The sequence below is a fragment of the Oncorhynchus mykiss genome, chromosome 3, assembly GCF_013265735.2.
Source record: "Oncorhynchus mykiss isolate Arlee chromosome 3, USDA_OmykA_1.1, whole genome shotgun sequence".
NCBI lineage: Eukaryota > Metazoa > Chordata > Actinopteri > Salmoniformes > Salmonidae > Oncorhynchus > Oncorhynchus mykiss.
Genome location: NC_048567.1, coordinates 26,805,669 through 26,811,668, shown reverse-complemented (window position 1 = coordinate 26,811,668; position 6,000 = coordinate 26,805,669).

Here is a 6,000-nt window from a genome sequence, read left to right as displayed (position 1 = left end):
ATTCCCTATAGCCATCATGAGGTTGCTACAACCTAGCCTATGAAAAAAGTTTACAATGTAGGTGTAAGGGTTTTCATCCTCCTCTTCTGAGGAGTAGCGAGAAGGATCGGAGGACCAATGCGCAGCGTGGTAAGTGTCCATATTGTTTATTTGAAAGACAAACTGAACACTAAAATACAAAAACAGTAAACGTGAACAAAACCGAAACAGTACCGTGTAGCTATAATGAGAACTGTGCTGACACCAGCAACTAACATAGACACGGAAACAATCACCCACAAAAACCAACACAAAACAACCAAAACATGGTTCTCAATCAGAGACAATGACTAACACCTGCCTCTGATTGAGAACCATATCAGACCAAACATAGAAATAGACAAACTAGACATACAACATAGAATGCCCACTCAGATCACGTCCTGACCAACACTAAAACAAAGAGTGCGGACTCCGGCCGCAAAACCTGAACCTATAGGGGAGGGTCTGGGTGGGCATCTGTCCGCGGTGGCGGCTCTGGCGCAGGACGTGGACCCCACTCCACCATAGTCTTTGTCCGCTTTAGTCTCCTCCTAGGAACGGCGACCCTCGCCACCGACCTAGGATTGGCAACCCTACTAAAGGGCCCTACTGGACAAAAAAAAACTCCTCCGGACTGAGGGGCAGCTCCAGACTAAGGGGTAGCTCAAGACTGAGGGGCAGCTCAAGACTGAGGGGTAGCTCAGGACCGAGGGGTAGCTCAGGACCGAGAGGTAGCTCAGGACCGAGAGGTAGCTCAGGACCGAGAGGTAGCTCAGGACCGAGAGGTAGCTCAGGACCGAGAGGTAGCTCAGGACCGAGAGATAGCTCAGGCTGGTTGATGGCTCTGGCAGCTTCTGGCTGACTGACGGCTCTGGCGGATCCTGGCTGAATGGCGGCTCTGGCGGATCCTGGCTGACTGGCGGCTCTGGCGGATCCTGGCTGACTGGCGGCTCTGGCGGATCCTGGCTGGCTGGCGGCTCTGGCGGATCCTGGCTGGCTGGCGGCTCTGGCGGATCCTGGCTGGCTGGCGGCTCTGGCGGATCCTGGCTGACTGGCGGCTCTGGCAGATCCTGGCTGACTGGTGGCTCTGGCGGCTCCTGGCTGACTGGCGGCTCTGGCGGCTCCTGGCTGACTGGCGGCTCCTGGCTGACTGGCGGCTCTGGCGGCTCCTGGCTGACTGGCGGCTCCTGGCTGACTGGCGGCTCCCGGCTGACTGGCAGCTCTGGCGGCTCCTTGCAGACTGGCGGCTCTGGCGGCTCCTTGCAGACTGGCGGCTCTGGACAAGTGGGAGACTCTAGCGGCTCTGGACAGGTGGGAGACTCTAGTGGCTCTGGACAGGCGGGACACTCTAGCGGCTCTGGACAGGCGGGAGACTCTAGCACCTCTGGACAGGCGGGAGACTAGCAGCTCTGGACAGGCGGGAGACTAGCAGCTCTGGACAGGCGGGAGACTCTAGCAGCTCTGGACAGGTGGGAGACTAGCAGCTCTGGACAGGCGGGAGACTCTAACAGCTCTGGACAGGCGGGAGGCTCTGGCGCCTCTGGACTGAGAGGCTCTGACGCCTCTGGACTGAGGGGCGGAGGCTCTGGCGCCTCTGGACTGAGGGGCGGAGGCTCTGGCGCCTCTGGACTGAGGGGCGGAGGCTCTGGCGGCTCTGGACTGAGGGGCTCTGGCGCCTCTGGACTGAGGGGCGGAGGCTCTGGCGCCACTGGACTGAGGGGCGGAGGCTCTGGCGCCTCTGGACTGAGGGGCGGAGGCTCTGGCGCCTCTGGACTGAGGGGCGGAGGCTCTGGCACCTCTGGACTGAGGGGCGGAGGCTCTGGCGCCTCTGGACTGAGGGGCGGAGGCTCTGGCGCCTCTGGACTGGCGGGAGACTCTGGCAGCGCCGTACAGGCGGGAGACTCCGGCAGCTCTGGAGAGTAGGAAGGCTCTAGCAGCGCTGGACAGGCGGGAGCACCTGTAGCCAAAGGACGAAGAGACAGCCTGGTGCGCGGTGCCGGCACTGGTGGTACCGGGCTGGGGACACGCACCTCAGGGTGAGTGTGAGGAGCAGGAACAGGACACACCGGGTTGTGAAGGTGTACTGGAGACCTGGTGTGTATAGCATCAAATCTTCCGGAACTCTAACACAAGTTTCAGGCTGAGTACGAGGAAATGAAACAGGTGGCATCGGACAGCTAACACGCTCCTCATGGCGAATGCCGTGCATGCTACGCCAAACCAACAGCTCTCTCTCTTCACTCTCCTCCAATTCCATCAACAACTCCTCAAATGTCTCATCATCTCCCATCCGTTCACTCTCCTCCAATCTGTCCAATAACTCCTCGACCCTCTCAGACTCACCCCTCAGCTTCGCCGACAGCTCCAAGTGCCCCCCCCCAAGATATTTTTGGGGCTGCCTCTCGGGCTTCCTTGCCAGTCGCGTTCCCTCGTATCGTTGGCTCCTCTCTCCGGCTGCCTCTGCTCTCCTCAATGCCTCCACCTGTTCCCATGGTAGGCGATCCCTACCAGCCAGGATCTCCTCCCATGTGTAGCAACCATTGCCATCCAAAACATCATCCCATGTCCAGGAATCCTGACATTTCTGCTGCTGCTGCTGCTGCTACCTCTTCTGCTGCCATTGCTTCTCCTCCTGCTGCTGCTGCCGCTGCTGCTGCTGTTGCTGCTGCTGCTTCTTCTGCTGCTGCTGCCGCTGCTGCTGCTGCCGCTGCTGCTGCTTCTTCTGCTGCTGTTGCTGCTGCCTCTTCTGCTGCTGCTGCTGCTGCTTCTTCTGCTTCTGTTGCCTCACCTGCTGCTGCTGCCGCCGCTGCTGCTGTTGCTGCTCCTTCTCAAATCAAATCAAATCAAATGTATTTATATAGCCCTTCGTACATCAGCTGATATCTCAAAGTGCTGTACAGAAACCCAGCCTAAAACCCCAAACAGCAAGCAATGCAGGTGTAGAAGCACGGTGGCTAGGAAAAACTCCCTAGAAAGGCCAAAATCTAGGAAGAAACCTAGAGAGGAACCAGGCTATGTGGGGTGGCCAGTCCTTTTCTGGCTGTGCCGGGTGGAGATTATAACAGAACATGGCCAAGATGTTCAAATGTTCATAAATGACCAGCATGGTCGAATAATAATAAGGCAGAACAGTTGAAACTGGAGCAGCAGCACGGTCAGGTGGACTGGGGACAGCAAGGAGTCATCATGTCAAGTAGTCCTGGGGCATGGTCCTAGGGCTCAGGTCAGTTGAAACTGGAGCAGCAGCACGGCCAGGTGGACTGGGGACAGCAAGGAGTCATCATGTCAGGTAGTCCTGGGGCATGGTCCTAGGGCTCAGGTCCTCCAAGAGAGAGAAAGAAAGAGAGAAGGAGAGAATTAGAGAACGCACACTTAGATTCACACAGGACACCGAATAGGACAGGAGAAGTACTCCAGATATAACAAACTGACCCTAGCCCCCCCGACACATAAACTAGGGGCTATTCCTGCTGCACCTTGGGGCGGCGACACTCCCCTGGCTTTGCCCAGGGTCCTCTCCCGTCGAGGATTTCCTCCCACGTCCAGGAGTCTTGTGTCTTCGGCCGCTGTTGCTGCTGCTGTTTACTATGCCGCTTGGTCCTTGGTTGGTGGGTGATTCTGTAAGGGTTTTCGTCCTCCTCTTCTGAGGAGGAGTAGCGAGAAGGATCGGAGGACCAATGCGCAGCGTGGTAAGTGTCCATATTGTTTATTTGAAAGACATAAACTGAACACTAAAATACAAAAACAATAAACGTGAACAAAACCGAAACAGTACCATGTAGCTATAATGAGAACTGTGCTGACACCAGCAACTAACATAGACACGGAAACAATCACCCACAAAACCCAACACAAAACAGGCTACCTAAATATGGTTCCCAATCGGAGACAATGACTAACACCAGCCTCTGATTGAGAACCATATCAGGCCAAACATAGAAATAGACAAACTAGACATACAACATAGAATGCCCACTCAGATCACGTCCTGACCAACACTAAAACAAAAAAAACACAAAATAACTATGGTCAGAACATGACAGTAGGTGCACACAGTTTAGCCATAGCCAGCTAGCTAACATAGCATTCCTCTCAAACACTAGAGTTTGAGTAGGCTAAACTAGCTAGCTGTATTCACTAGCTAAGAGAGTGAAAGTGAGAAAAAAATATACTACGAAACATAGCTCTCTCTCTCTCGCTCTTGCTTTTCCTTCATTCAAATAATTTTGTTAACTTTTCACCTGTTGTCTCTGAGTCAACTACTCACCACATTTTATGCACTGCAGTGCTAGCTAGCTGTAGCTTATGTTTTCAGTACCATATTCATTCTCTGATCCTTTGATTGGGTGGACATGTCAGTTTATGCTGCAAGAGCTCTGATAGGTTGGAGAACGTCCTCCGGAAGTTGTCATAATTACTGTGTAAATCTTTTGAAGGGGGTAAAAACCAGGAGCCTCCTAAGTTTTGTATTGAAGTCAGAGGACAACGGAAACTAGCTATCCTCCGGCTACACCATGGTGCTACCCCAGAGAGTGCTGTTGAGGCTACTAAGTACAGTACCAATCAAAAGTTTGGACACACCTACTAATTCCAGGACTATGAAATAACACATATGGAATCATGTAGTATCCATAAAAGTGTTAAACAAATCAAAATATATTTTTATATTTGAGATTCTTCAAATAGTCACCCTTTGCCTTGATGACAGCTTTGCACACTCTTGGCATTCTCTCAACCAGCTTCATGAGGTAGTCACCTGGAATACATTTAAATTATGGCAAGAACAGCTCAAATAAACAAAGAGAACCAACAGTCCATCATTACTTTAAGACATAAAGGTCAGTGAATACTGAACATTTGAACGTTTATTCAAGTGCAGTCGCAAAAACCATCAAGTGCTATGATAAAACTGGCTCTCATGAGGACTGCCACAGGAATGGAAGCCTCAGAGTTACCTCTGCTGCAGAGGATACGTTCATTAGCTGATCAGTGAAGACACTGGTCAGCTCTGGTCAGCTCATGCTCTGAGTACGCATCCTGGTATTCCCTGCGGCCTTGTAGATGTTAACCTGGGTAGAGGTCTTACTCACATTGGCTACGGAGAGCGTGATCACACAATCATCCAGAACAACTAGTGCACTCACGCATGGTTCAGTGTTGCTTGCCTCAAAGCGAGAATGGAAGGAATTTAGCTTGTCTGGTAGGCTTGTGTCACTGGGCAGCTTTTAGCTGGGTTTCCCTTTGTAATTTGTGATAGTTTGCAAGCCCTGCCACATCCTACAAGTGTCAGAGTCTGTCTAGTAGGATTCGATCTTAGTTCTGTACTGATGCTTTGATGATTTCTCATAAGCGTCCGGATTAGTGTTTCAGCTCTTTGAAAGCTGCAACTCTATCCTTTAGCTCAGTGCGGATGTTGCCTGTGTTGGATTTGAAATTTTGAACATTGAGATATTAGACATGATAGATCAGACGCATAGTATATTAAGGAGTGAAAGAGACTGGGACTTTGTAGAAAGACAGATAGCTGTGGAATATGTTGGTTGGACAAGAGGAGAGCAACGTGTTGATACAGGAGAGACAGATGGACATCTGTGGATTAGGTGAAGGAGGGGTTGAGGTCAGGAGGTGAGGACAGGTCCCCTGAAGGGAGTAATAAGGGTTTGGTAACTTGTTACTCTTTTCCTGTTAAACCATACGATGTAAGGATTGGAGAGAAGGAGGAGTGTCCTAAGTGGGATATATACAGTTGAAGTCGGAAGTTTACATACACCTTAGACAAATACATTTAAACTCAGTTTTTCACAATTCCTGAAATGTAATCCTAGTAAAAATTCCCTCTCTTAGGTCAGTTAGGATCACCACTTTATTTTAAGAATGTGAAATGTCCGAATAATTTCGGTCAAATGTTTCAGGTAGCCTTCCACAAGCTTCCCACAATAATATTCCTTCTGACAGAACTGGTGTAACTGAGTCAGGTTT